Source organism: Nanorana parkeri, unplaced genomic scaffold (genome assembly GCF_000935625.1).
Source record: "Nanorana parkeri isolate BGI_ZX_2015 unplaced genomic scaffold, ASM93562v1 scaffold874, whole genome shotgun sequence".
NCBI lineage: Eukaryota > Metazoa > Chordata > Amphibia > Anura > Dicroglossidae > Nanorana > Nanorana parkeri.
In genome coordinates this window covers 582,587-597,144 of record NW_017307142.1, presented here as the reverse complement: position 1 = coordinate 597,144, position 14,558 = coordinate 582,587, and the positions used below count along the sequence as shown (strand labels likewise).

The following is a 14,558-nucleotide window of genomic DNA, read 5'->3' as shown; positions in this document are numbered from 1 at the left end:
ATGAAGAAGGGCGCAGGACGCTCCGGCTCGGGCTCCGCAAAAACGCAGAATAAGGGGGTCATTACACGCTTCCTGGCGACAGAGCAGGAGCGAAAACGAGGCTCACCTACACGAGCGGACATGCTGTCTGATCCATCCATGTATGAGAGAGGAGCTGAGGGGATGGCTGCACACACAGACCTGAACGACACCCGAGATCGCTGCTCGCTGTCCCCGGTGGACGAAATGGTGAGAGCACTACCTACCAGAAATGAATTAACAGCAATGCTTACCCATTTGGAACAATCCCTGAAGACAGATATTGTGTCCCTTAGAGGGGAGGTAACACACTTGATTCAACGTGTGGAAGAGGGTGAACACCTTCTGGATCAACAAGCAAGGGCACTGTTAGCCTTACAAAAACAAGTACATTCATTGTCCCATTCTCAAAGAGCAATATCTTACTGAGTGGAGGATCAAGATAATAGGAGCCGCAGGAACAACCTCCGAGTGCGAGGTCTCCAGGAAACCACGTTGGATACAGAGCTGATTAATATACTCAGGAAGACCTTTAATATTATAGTGGGACAGGCACCTACCACTCCGCTTCTGCTCGATCGGGCACACAGGGCAACGCGCCCGCGGGGTTTTACATCGGAGACACCTAGAGACGTTATATGCCGCCTCCATTATTATACAGATAAGGAAAGGATCCTGAAGAAACTAAGAGTACAGCCACTACAGGAGATTGAGGGCATGCAGATACAGATATATCCAGATCTTGCCAGGGAAACTTTGAGGAGGCGTAGGGAATTACGCCCGTTGTTGGAAAATCTGAAGCAAGCAGGTATAACCTATAGATGGGGGTTTCCCTCCTGCCTCCTGGCCCGAAAAAACGGGAAAATGGCGACTCTTCGATTCCCTGAGGATCTTGACCAATTCTGCCAAATTTTGGAAATTCCAGCTCCAGCACTCCCTGATTGGCAAGAAGGGATACAGAACATAGACCTTACCTTGGACGCTCCCTGGGTCCCGACAGGACATTCGAACGCCTTACAATAATCGGGTGGACTCAGATGATCGATACAGATGCGGTTGGGAAGTGGTGAGAATGTCATACTTTTCAAGCCACAGCTCACCTACCTGGTGATATAGACACAATGGTGCTATAAAGGGACTAGGGGAGGGAGTGGGGGGGGGGAGCAGTGGAGGGAGAGGGTGTATGATAACGGTATTTACTCCCTGCTTTTTGCGTGCTTTTTCCCTCTTAAGGCCCTCTCTCTCTCCTTCACTCCTTCTCTTTTATCTCTCCCTTTTTGTTTTTGTTTTTTTTCTTGTGGCTGTTGGCTACATGGTGCGCTAGCCGTGTTTACGGCTTGGACGGCTGTAAGGATTAGGGGTAATAATTGAGCTTTAGGTAGAGTATTCAGGAAATGATATGCTGTTAAATATGTCTTTTAAACTTACTGTTATCATGTATTTACATAATTGGATACCTAAAGGTACATGAAAGAGAATGTAATTATCTTTCTTTGTTTTAATGAATAATAATAAATAATTAAATTGGAAACTATGTAACTTTGTATGTAATAATGTAATGCAAAACTAACAACAAATAAAATTAAAAACTAAATAAAGGAGAAAGAAAAAAAAGATGGAAAAGAAGAAAAATGTACGAATAGAAAACACAATTTTGAAAAAAAGAATTAAAATGCCACCATACACTACTCAGAACACCACCTTCAACCCTCAACCTCTTGTTCTGCCTATTTATTGGTTTTAAGACATTGTCCCGGTGATCTCTTTCATCTTGCACTAAGCATTTTAAAGTTTCAACCAGTACATTAACTCTTTTTACACATAGAAATCTAGGTAAAATCTAAGACTTGTAATATTAGTAGAACATTAGATGATTTCCAATAATGTAGAATTATTGTTCGGTTGCAATACCAATATGTATGATACCTGACCATTGCGGCACACAATATTGTCTAATTGTCATATTAGTTTTGTCTCTGCCTATAGTTCAGTTTTTAGTTAGCTTGTTGGTTTTCCTTTCTCATGTGTGTTCTATAGTCTTGCATTGGTTGCTGTGTTATGTGGTCTTTTCAATAAATCATATTTCTTTCACTTAGTTTGGGGTCAGATCCACATTATCTTGTCATGCCCGCTTTTGCAGGATACCCCCTTCTGCTGTCCTAACGACTCACTGGGAAATATATATATATATGTTGTCCCATTTCTAATGATCCAGTGAATCTGTCTTTGGTGTCCAGTGTTCCACTAGCTGCTTGACTCCTGTACATCCCCTTTAATAATGATATGTGCATATCAACAATCTATACTGATACATGTATGTCAGGTTATGTAAACTACACAGTGTTCATAAAAAAAATCCCTCCTTTGAGACAAAGTATAATTCCAAGAACAAGAATACCACCTATCCTATTAAATGAAACTGTAAGTTCAGGAATGTCTTCCGTTATCTGTACACACTTTACACCTTCCTCTGTCATTGATATTACAATCACAGTATCATCTCTAAGAAATGCTAATCATAAGAGCCAACCATGGATTTTACATTTACATTCCATTCTATTGTCTTCATTCCAAACCTTCAGATGTTAATGAACTTGTCGCATGATTGGAGAAATAACTTGAATAGAAATGTAAATGAATCTTAATTTTAGGTATATTGGAAACTCACCTTTTGTTGATCTGAAAAAATCCTCTTAGCCAACCCAAAGGTGACCTCATGTTAGTGAATGGGAAAACCAAATGAAAACACAGCACCTTCCTTTTTAAGCGTAGACAAATCCAAAATCCAATAATGATTAGAGCTGAACATGACACATTACAAAAGTAAATATAGAGCAAAATGGGCAATTCCCCAACACAGAACCTGTAAACAATGTGAAGGATCCTTCTGTATATACATTTTCTTTTTCGGAGAACCTTTTTGGGCATCTGGCATATAAAATACAAATCAGTTTTGCTTCTATAGAGTTTGGTGGTTCTTTCTTTGCACCACTAATTGAACTTGTGAGGTGTTACTCTACACTTCTGTTATTTTACTTAAGCCACTTGAGTCCCAGGTGCTGTTTTAAGATAATACGGGTACAGTGACTATTTGATTCAGTTACCGTTTTTCAATGGTACCAGGAAACAGGGGTTCTCTCGGGTCTTGCCAGGGTGTAGGCCTGTTTAGTAAGATCAGAAAGGGAGGAGCTGACCCTTGAAATTCCTGTCCTTAATGCTAGACCCCCAGCTGTCACTGATAGTCATTAAAAGCAAACTTAAAAATCCCCTCACCAACAATGCTATCAGATAATGATGATGAGTGTGCAAACATGAAATGCTCACATAAGTGAATGCGGTGTCATTTGAAACTTAGTAGTCACAAACATGTGAAAAAGTTTTCATCATGCAAACTTTTGTCCTCAACAATCTGACTTGATTTTATCTTGATGTTTAGCTAATAATTTACATAAACCCATTTTTTCTTCTTGTGTGCATCGTAATGTAGCATTTAAAGGGAAATAAAGTTCTCCTGACGTAAAATGCAAACATTCCGCTTTACCATTCTGCTACATTACATGAAAAAATACACTTTTGTGTTATCATTTTAGTAAGCAAACCTTGTTAATTTTATTTTGGGATAAGTAACTATTTTTCACTTTTTCTTTCAAATATAAAGACTAAGAAATAAAAATATATGTGTCCAACTATAAACCAAATTAAATCCTTGTCTGCCACAAAGAACAAAATACAATACATTAGGGTAGCCTACAAATGCTGAAAGTGATAAGTAGCTGATCAAAGACATTTCTGAAATTAGAAAAACACTCTGGGACACAAGGGGATGTGTGTCACAGACTAAAAAGAATTTAATTTTTGTAATCATTATATTAAAATATATTACTCAACTGGGAGAAGCTATATTTATTCAGCAAAAATAGAAGAAAAGTTTAAAAAAAATAGAAGAAAAGTAGAAACTATTGTAAACAATGAAACTATTATAAAAAAAGTCACAGATGTCTTCAGGTATCTGTATATCCTCTACACCTTCCTCTGCCATTCATATTACAATCACAGTATCACCTCTTATAAATGCTAATGATAAGTGCCAGCCATGGGTTTTCACATTTACATTCCCTCCTATTGTCTTCATTCCAACCCTTCAAATGTTAATTAACTTGTCACATGACTGGAGTAATGTCTTCAAATAAAGTGTAAATTAATTTGACCTTTAAGACTATTGGAGACACACCTTTTGCTGTTCTGAATAAATCCTTTTAGCCAATCCAAAGCTGCATCATGTTAGTAAATGGGGGTGAAGTGAATATAAGCAGAGGTAGAGCTCAGGCAAGATGAAGGATTTCAGACAGATAAAGTGACGAGAACAAGGAGATGTTGAAGGATCCCAATACTTCAACATACCAGGTAGGATCATTGTGATTGCTCACCTCTGTCACATGGGGCTTTAGGGGTATCATGTCTATGCTGTATGTATTTTAGCAAGAATGTTAGTCTTTAGCTTATTATAGTACAAATGCAATAACCTTTGATCCCACAGTGTTAATTGTAAAAAAAATATTTTTAGATTGGTACCTTCATAATAAACATAATGAAAATCCTATATTTGTTATAATGAATTAAGCCGTAATATAGTTTACCTAAGGTGTTGTCAAAACTATTGAGGCTAAAGAATTGGACAATAAGTCCCATACATGTTCTTTTACATATTATAAGATGGCATCCTGAAAGCCATTTTGTACTATCTAAACAGATCTAAATGGAACTTAAGTTATGAGTTCTGGACAAAAACTTTCAGAAATGTTTCTTGGAAACTTATCCCACACATTTCTCAGCTAAATCTTGAGAAATATCATTAAAATGATACAAAACAGCCAGGAAGTTATACTTCTCCGTTTATGGTTGGTGAGAAGTGTCATCTGCGAGATATGGACTGGCCTTGAGCCAGGCTGTGTTAGAACCACACATATTGGGGGTTGATTTACTAACCTTATAAACACGCCACAAACAAGTATACACCCCTGTAGTGTGTTCCCTCCCAGCATGATCTATGGGTGGAATCTAGACACCTATCTATTGTGTACACACCCAGCAGGTGTGTTGTGCAAAGCCCTGCATGAATTGCAAGGTGATGTTGTGTAAATTAGCTTGCGTTGATGAATGCAGGAATGTAAATGCATGAGCTAACCATTTTTGTCTAAACTGTGAATCAGCATTATATATGCATCATGTGCATGATGTTTCCATATATGGCATTGGTGGAAATATGCTTTTAGAGACTTTTTGGTTGATAAATACGTTTTGCTGTGTAAAAATCACACGCACCTAGTGCGTGTGCGTGTGTTTAGGTTAGTAAATCACCCCCATTGTCTAACAATGGACAACAAGAAAAAGTAATATCATAATTGCATTATAAAAGTTATCTTAGATACAATTATTATTGAACTAACCATATTAGCAATAATTTCAATTGTATTATTAGTATGGCATGATGCATTAACATACTTAATGGTATACTGATTTTTTTAAATATATATTCTTATTATATTCAACCTATATTTATTATACAGTATATATATTGTGTGTTTATACTTATTGAAACATATTAGCATATATAATCAATTTGATGCGTTTATGTTTTAAGTAGAAACAAATTAGGTTGGGTATAATGTTGTATCAGTGAAGGATTTTAAGGTAACCAATGTGTCATCAAATTGCTTCTCAATCTTATGTTGAAGTTTTAAAGAAAGGTCCAAGAGTTATTTCTAATCCAACACTGCCCTCTTCCGGTAGTTACAGGGATCGTGTTAGAAAAGTCACGCCCCTCTGACATCATAATTAAAAGTAAAATATAAGCAAACCAGGCCCAAATTTTTGAGTGATAAAAAGTTAGGAGAAGAATATTCTTAAGCTTTTTCTTCTTCTTGATACTGAATGCTTTTTCTTCATACTGGATTATTCTTTATACGAGAGTTTCTTCTTCATACGGGGGGATCTATATACACACACGAGAGGGGGAGATCTGAAGCTGATTGACGGGCTGTCCAGGGGAACTGACACAAAGCTGACATCTCTCAGACAAAAAGATCTAACATTTTTGGTCAAGTATACATTTCTATTTATCTGCATGCAATTGATAGACATATACATCTAACTAAACCATTTGGTCCTAGTAGCATCAAGATTTGAATTTAGATCACTCTAACTGCAGTACGATTGGTCTCTTTTCCAATCTTGGGAGGGAAATACACATCTCTCTGAAACTGATTTTAGTTTCTAGTCTATGGTGTGGTTGTGGTGTATACTTTAAATTAAAAATAATTTAGTGGAAGTTTGTTCTTGCCTTAAATAGAAACTTGGCAAATTGCCAGTTCTGTGCATGATATTGCGCAGTATTCATTTTGAGCTGTTGAATGTCTGTTGTCTGAGAGAGATCAAATCTGTACATTGTGTTCTTACATTTTGCTGAGCTAATGATAAGCTACTAATTGCATTCCAGGAGTTACTGAGTTTTGTTTCATTTATATTTGAAATAATATCCTGCAGTTTTCATTATCTGTGTTGATCAATATTATTGAAACTTTGATCCAATTGATTTCTTGTGTATCACCAATTATCGTTTGATTATCATTTTTGCACTGATTCTTAGTTAATAAATATATATATATATATATATATATTAGCACAGCTATTGTATTCATTTTTGTCTTCAGGTTAGCACAAATAAATGAACTCGAGTTATTATTTTTGTTGATTTGTGAAAATAAGTTGGGAATCCCCTTGATTCCAGATCCTGGGCTATTTTCATAAATAGAGAACTGTTTATTTTATCAGAGTAAACATTCTGGCAGTGTAATCAGTCTTGTCATTACCAGAGAAAAGAGGTTGCCCCATGTAATCTAAAAAATTCAAGTATATCTTTGTTAGTTTTAGATGGATTGTGGGGGAACCCTGCCCAGTTTGTATATTTTTCTCTATCACCCTGAGAAGATTCACCCTATTTGCCAGCATATTATTATATACTTATAATATTAGTGACTTTGAAAAATGGTGATATTTTACTCTGTAATATTCCATGAATTTATAACATTTATTGAATTTCTCATGCAGATATATTTACAATCTGAATTGTAAAAAGGATTTACAGCAAAGTATGATGGGTGACACAGATAAAAATCTGTCTTCTTTCTCCGAGTGTGACAAGTCCCTTGGAGTAGAAGATCAATTAATAAACCAGAAGAGGATTCACACTAGAGAAAAACCATTTCCATGTTCAGAGTGTGACAAGAGCTTCTCAGCAAGGAGTAATCTTGTTACACACCAAAGGACTCACACTGGAGAAAAGCCATTTACATGTTCACAATGTGACAAGAGCTTCTCAACAAATGGCAGTCTTAGTAGACACCAAAGTATTCACACTGGAGAAAAACCATTTCCATGTTCAGAGTGTGACAAGAGCTTCTCAGCAAAGAGTTATCTTGGGCAACACCAGAGGATTCACACAGGAGAGAAGCCATATCAATGCTCTGAATGTGATAAATGTTTCAGAATACAATCACACCTGTCCAATCACTGGATGACTCACAGAAGAGAGAACCCTTATCAATGCTCCGAATGTACTCAAAGTTGTACAAGTAAAGAAAAGCTTATCAGACATCTCAGGGTTCATACAGGAGAGAAGCCTTTCACATGTACAGAATGTAACAAGAATTTCTCAACCATGTTTAGTCTTAACCAGCACATAATGACGCACACAGGAGAAAAGCCGTATCAATGCTCCGAATGTGATAAATGTTTCAGAAAACATTCAAAGCTGATCATACACTGGAGGATTCACACAGGAGAGAAGCCATATCAATGCTCTGAATGTGATAAATGTTTCATAGAACAATCAAAGCTGATCAGACACCGGAGGATTCACACAGGAGAGAAGCCATATCAATGCTCTGAATGTGGTAAATGCTTCAAATTCCAAACATCTCTGATTCATCATCAAAGAATTCACACAGGAGAGAATCCATATGTGTGCTCTGAATGTAACAAAGGTTTTATAGATAGGTCAAGTATGATCAGACACCAGAGGGTTCACACAGGAGAAAAACCATTTAGATGTGTAGAGTGTGACAAGTGCTACACACACACAACAGGTCTGTCCCGTCACCTGAAAACACATACAAAAGTTATTTAGAGATTCATAAAGTTCTTACAAAAGCCAAAATGTTATCGCCATAAGAAGACTCACAGGATAGAAGTTGTATCCACAGAAAATAGTTTTTCCATCTCCTTTAAAATTCACACACGGGGAATGGACTTAAATGTTGATTAGAACTTTTTACAGACGACACATCTGATTGATTATAAGAAGATTCATTACAGCCACCATGAGGAAATGCCGGTAATTGTATTTTTTTAAGTTGGCTGAAACATTTAAACATGTATGTGTGTAGTTTGAATAAAGATACTGTATACTGAAAATATGTTTGAAGGTAAAAATAAATGTTTTGGGGTTTTATTATCAACTTTTTTTGTTGATTAACTTTAACATTAGTTTTCTGAGGATATAGTTTTCCAAATGCAGAACATAGTAGAAGCTGTTTTTCTTTCAAACTGTCTCTCTCTAATTGAAAGTGTTTACAGAGCAAGCAAAGGGGAGGAGGGAGAGGATGCATGACAACTTCAGCTGTGCGTGTCATCTGCGCTTCAGCTACTAACATTTGTAAACAACAGTCTTTTCTTGAACAAAATAGTTAAAACTGAACTCCTGGCAGAAATAAAGTATACAAAACAATGTCACTCTGCATTCATGAATATATTTTTAAATGTATTATTTTATAATTTATGTAACTGAATTTTATCTGGTAGCAGCCTTTTGCATCTCCTTGTACAGTAAACAATTATATCATTTTGTATTTTTAAATAATTGAATGGTGTGTACTTGAATAGAGAACTGGCTAAGTGAACGTGTCCAGAGAGTTTCAATAGCACGTCTCAATAGTAAACTCATTAATAGCAAGATTTCCATTCTTGCCGACAATACCAAAATTTGTAGGGTAGTAAACTTGAAGGGATGTCCTTAAGCTGGAGAGAGTCCAGAGAAGGGCGACAGAGCTAAAAAAGGGTTAGATGACCTAAACTATGAGGAAAGACTGCAAGCGTTAAAATTGTTCCCTCTTGAAGAGAGGAGACATGATATTAAAGGAGAACTATGAGGTAAGTCATTTTCACTCAACCTCATAGTTCGAACCGACCTGTCACAATGAAATTGTCACACGTTGGCTCAATAGATCGGGAAGTGAGCAAACACATACCGTCGCTAACTCTCTTCTCGATCATCTCCCTGCAGAGAGTCGTGACTGTCACTCACGGCTCCCTGCAGGGATTCCCCCTCCCCGCTCCAATCCTCCAGCGCTGACTGGTGGAACTGACGGGGGAGGGGCCGGGTACAGCTGGCTCTGCCTCTAGATAGGCAGAGCCACCTGTCAATCACGCAGCTGGGTGGATCTCGACAGTAATTTCGGGATGCATCCCGGCTGCGGCGGTCTAGGTATACTGAGCTTTGGGTCACAGGAGGACACTAGTTTGTGTCCTCCCGTGACCCTAGGACAACTATGGGGAAAACACTTATCACATAGTTCTCCTTTTATGTTAACATTGTGAAGGATTCTTCTGTATATACATTTTCTTTTTTTCGGAGAACCTTTTTGGGCATCTGGTATATAAAATGCAAATCAGTGTTGCTTCTTTAGAGTTTGGTGGTTCTTTCTTTGCACCACTAATTGAACTTGTGAGGTGTTACTCTACACGTCTGTTATTTTAGTTAAGCCACTTGAGTCCCTAGTGCTGTTTTGAAATAACACGGGTACAGTGAATATTTGATTCGGTTACCGTTTCACAATGGTACCAGGTCAGGTGGGGTCTAGTATTAAGGACAGGAGTTTAAAGGATCAGCTCCTAGGCTTCTGATCTTACTACACTGCACTCTATATTAATGCTTGTAGCAGATCAATGTAAATGATAAATGTATAAAGAAAATAAATAGTTTAAAAAATATATATATATTCTCATTTTCTAAAACGAAAACTTAAAAATCCCCTCACTGAATGAAGTCCCAACAATGACGTCAGATGATAATTAGTGTGCAAGCACAAAAATATATACACACATATATACTGTATATAGTATAGATATAAATGAATTTCATTAAAAGCAAACTTAAAAATCCCCTCACCAACAATGCTATCAGATAATGATGACGACTGTGCAAACATTAAAGGATAACTATGAGTTGAGTGATTTTCACTCAGCCTCATAATCTGAGCCGACCTGTGACAATGAGACTGTCACAGGTCGGCTCAGTAGATCGGGAAGTGAGCAAACACATACCGGCGCTCGCTCACGTCTCGATCTATCTGTGCAGAGAGCCATGGCAGGGGAGTGACTGGCTCCCCCCCTCCCCTGTCCAATCCTCCAGCGCTGACTGGCAGAACAGACGGGGAGGGGCGGGTACAGCTGGCTCTGCCTCTAGATAGGAAGAGCCAGCTGTCACTCACACAGCTGGTTGGATCCAGACATAATTGTCGGCATCCGTTCCGGCTGCGGCGTCTCAGTATATAGTGAGCTGTAGCTCGCGGTATACTGAGCTTTGGGTGACGGGAGGACGCTAGTTTGTGTCCTCCCGTTACCCTTAGGAGAACTATGGGGAAAAGCCCTGACCCCATAGTTCTCCTTTAAATGCTCACATAAGTGAATGCAGTGTCATTTAAAAATTATTAGTCACAAACATGTGAAAAAGTCTTTATCATGCTAATTTTTTACAATGAGACTGTCACAGGTCGGCTCAGCAGATCGGGAGGTGAGCGAACACATACCGGCGTTCGCTCACCTCTCGATCCTGTCACGCTCTCTGTCGTGACAGGGGAGGGGCTGGATTCCCCCCTCCCCGCTCCGATCCGCCAGCGCTGACTGGCGGAATGGACAGGGAGAGGGCGGGTACAGCTGGCTCTGCCTCTAGATAGGCAGAGCCAGCTCTCAATCACGCAGCTGGGCAGATCCAGACATAATTGTCAGGATCCGCTTCAGCTGCAGCATCTCAGTATACAACGAGCAGTAGCTTGCAGTATACTGTATATCTGTGACTGTCACTCATGGCTCCCTGCAGGGATTCCCCCCTCCCCGCTCCGATCCTCCATCGCTGACTGGCGGAACGGACGGGGAGGGTACAGCTGGCTCTGCCTCTAGATAGGCAGAGCCAGCTGTCAATCACACAGCTGGGTGGATCTCGACAGTAATGTCGGGATTTGTCCTGGCTGCGGCGGTCTCAGCGGCAGTCTCAGTATACCCCGAGTTGAAGCTCGCGGTATACTGAGCTTAGGGTGACGGGAGGACGCTAGTTTGTGTCCTCCCGTTACCCTAAGGAGAACTATGGGGAAAAGCCCTAACCCCAACTTAAATCCTTGTCTGCCACAAAGAACAATATACGATACATTAGGGTAGGCTACAAATGCTTAAAGAGATAAGGTGCTGATCAAAGACATTTCTGAGATTAGAAAAACGCTCTGGGACACAAGGGGATGTGTGATACAGACTAAGAAATATTAAATTATTTTTTTAATTATTATATTAAAATATATTACTCAACTGGGACAAGCTATATTTATTCAGCATAAATAGAACAAAAGTACAAACTATTGTAAAATTAACTATTATAATAAAAAGTCACAGATGTCTTCAGGTATCTGTATATCCTCTACACCTTCCTCTGCCATTCATATTACAATCACAGTATCACATCTTATAAATGCTAATGATAAGTGCCAGCCATATGTTTCACATTTACATTCCCTCCTATTGTCTTCACTCCAAACCTTCAAATGTTAATGAACTCGTCACATGACTGGAGCAATGTATTCTGAATAAAGTGTAAATTAATTTGACCTTTAAGACTATTGGAGACACACCTTTTGCTGTTCTGAATAAATCCTTTTAGCCAATCCAAAGCTGCATCATGTTAGTAAATGGGGGTGAAGTGAATATAAGTTGAGGCAGAGCTCAGGCAGTAAGTAGGATTTCAGACAGATGAAGAGAACAAGGAGCAGTGGAAGGATACCAATACTGCATCATACAAGGTAAGATCATTGTGATCGCTCACAAAATTTAAGGTTTAATACATCTTTGAGATGCACTCTGGAATTTTTGTATAGTTCAAACCCTGGTACCTTAATAGTATTATACAAAATAAAAATCCAATATTTAGTTCTCAATATTTTTTTAATCAATTTTCATAGATTGAAATGTCCACTAGAACATAATGATAACTGTACAGTAGCAGCAGATATTTTGTTGTCCCAGATTGTTAAAATAAGTAAAAAAAATTTGAATATCACATTGCACTCATAAAATGTCAAATTAACAAAGTATAAAAAACAAGAAAAAAAGAAAGAAGGAAGAAAATATAAATAATATAACAGAAGCAGATACCTGTTCCTCACACCTGGTCTGTGTTCTGTATTCCTTCCCTTCCTCTGTATATAGCTTGGTTAGTTAGTTTGATTGTCATATTAGTTAGGTTATGTCTATGCTTTTAGTTCAGTTTTTTAGTTAGCTGGTCGGTTCTCAATAAATCATATTTATTTCACTTAGTTTGTAGTCAGATCCACATATTTCGTCACTTTGCAGGATAGCCTCTCCTGGTATCCTAACAACTGACTGGGAAATATATACTGTATATGTACTTTGTCCCATTTCTAGTAATCCAGTGAATGATACATCACTCTGTCTTTGGTGTCCAGTAGGGATGCACCGATACTAGTATCGGTATCGGTGCCGATACCGAGTATTTGGGTGAGTACTCCGGGCAGCGCATCATTACACGCTGCCCGGTTTCCTGATTGGCCAGGAAACGGCTCCATGCTCTCTCGTCACTTGTGATGAGAGAGCACGGAGCCTACTTCCCGGCCAATCAGGAAGCCAGGTAGCGTGCAATGATGCGCTGCCCGGCTTCCCGATTGGTCAGGAAGCTAGCAAATCCGGAAGCCGGGCGCCGTGTAATGACGCAGGGCCCAGCATTCTGATTGGCCGGGAAGCTGGCGTCATGCTCCCTCGTCATCTCATGAATCATAATATTAAGAAAGTGACCTTAAAGCATTAGTTTGTGACCTGTCCCTTTAAGAAAACGTATCTGTAATTGGTATCTGTGAGTACTTGATCAAAAGTATCGGTACTCGTACTCGGTCTTAAAAAAGTGGTATCGGTGCATCCCTAGTGTCCAGTGTACCACCGGCTGCTTGACTCCTGTGCATCCCCTTTAATACAGATATGTGCATATTAACACTCTATACTGATAAATGTATGTCAGGATATGTAAACTACACACTCTTCATTAAAAATACCTCCCTTGAGACAAAGTATAATTCCTAGAACAAAAATACCACTTATTCTATTACATGAAACTGTCAGTTCGGGAATATCTTCCATTATCTGTACACCCTCTACACCTTCTCTGTCATTGATATTACAATCACAGTATCAACTCTTATAAATGCTAGTTATAAGTGCCAACCCTGGATTTTACATTTCCATTCCATCCTATTGTCTTCATTCCAACCTTCAAATGTTAATGAACTTTTATTTCATGCACCTGGCTGGTATCAGGCGTTTACTATACAGTAAACAATTACATCTATTTAATTTTTTTTTTAAATAATTGAAAAGGTAACATTGCCTTTTCTTTTCATTCAAGTTTATCACATTTATCTTTAGGCATGGGCTGAATAAAGATTTAGTATTTGCTTGGTCAAATGTGGTGAAAAATCCACAATTTCCATCAGATGTAAATACTTTTTCCTTGTGAGTTCAGGTTATTAATGGATGGAAATTTTGCTTTTATTATGCAATATAGATACATGACAAATATTTATAAATAGTATACATTCCATTATTGTCAACCTGCATTATGGCATTGATTTAGCATCCTCACAGTGCTGTTCCAAAAATTTGCAGTTTTAACAAAAATATTCAACCCCCATTGCAAATTAGGTTTATTGGCACATTTACAAACTTTCAGCTGTTTGCAATAAACAAATCAAACAAAAGCAATTTTTCAAGTGGTTTCCCCAAATTCAACTGAAAGTGCAACTTTTAATCACCTTTTTATGAGATTTTGGTGGTTCTTTGCACCACTGATTCAATTTGTGAGGTGCTGCACTACACTTCTGTTATTTTAACCACTTGAGTCCCAGGTGATGCTTTACAATAACAAGGGTACATCGACTATTTGTTGCAGCTACTGTTTTACAATGGTACCATTTTATACTTGTACTAGGAAACAGTGGTTGTCTCAGGTCTCAGCCAAAGTGTAGGCTAAAACCCCAACTATCAGTGACAGCTGGGGTCTAGCATTAAGAACAGAAGCTTCAATGTTCAGCTCCTGGGCTTCTGATCTTGCTACACAGCACTTTGTGTAAGTGCTTGTAGCAGATCAATGTAAAGTATAAATGTATTAAAAAAATTAAAAGAGTACAAAATTATATATATATATATATATA

The 14,558-nt window shown here is 38.3% G+C and overlaps 1 pseudogene; it reads left to right on the top strand.

The window, feature by feature from the left end:
* The window catches only part of LOC108794611, a 19,092-nt pseudogene continuing 4,534 nt past the window's right edge, over positions 1-14,558 (top strand).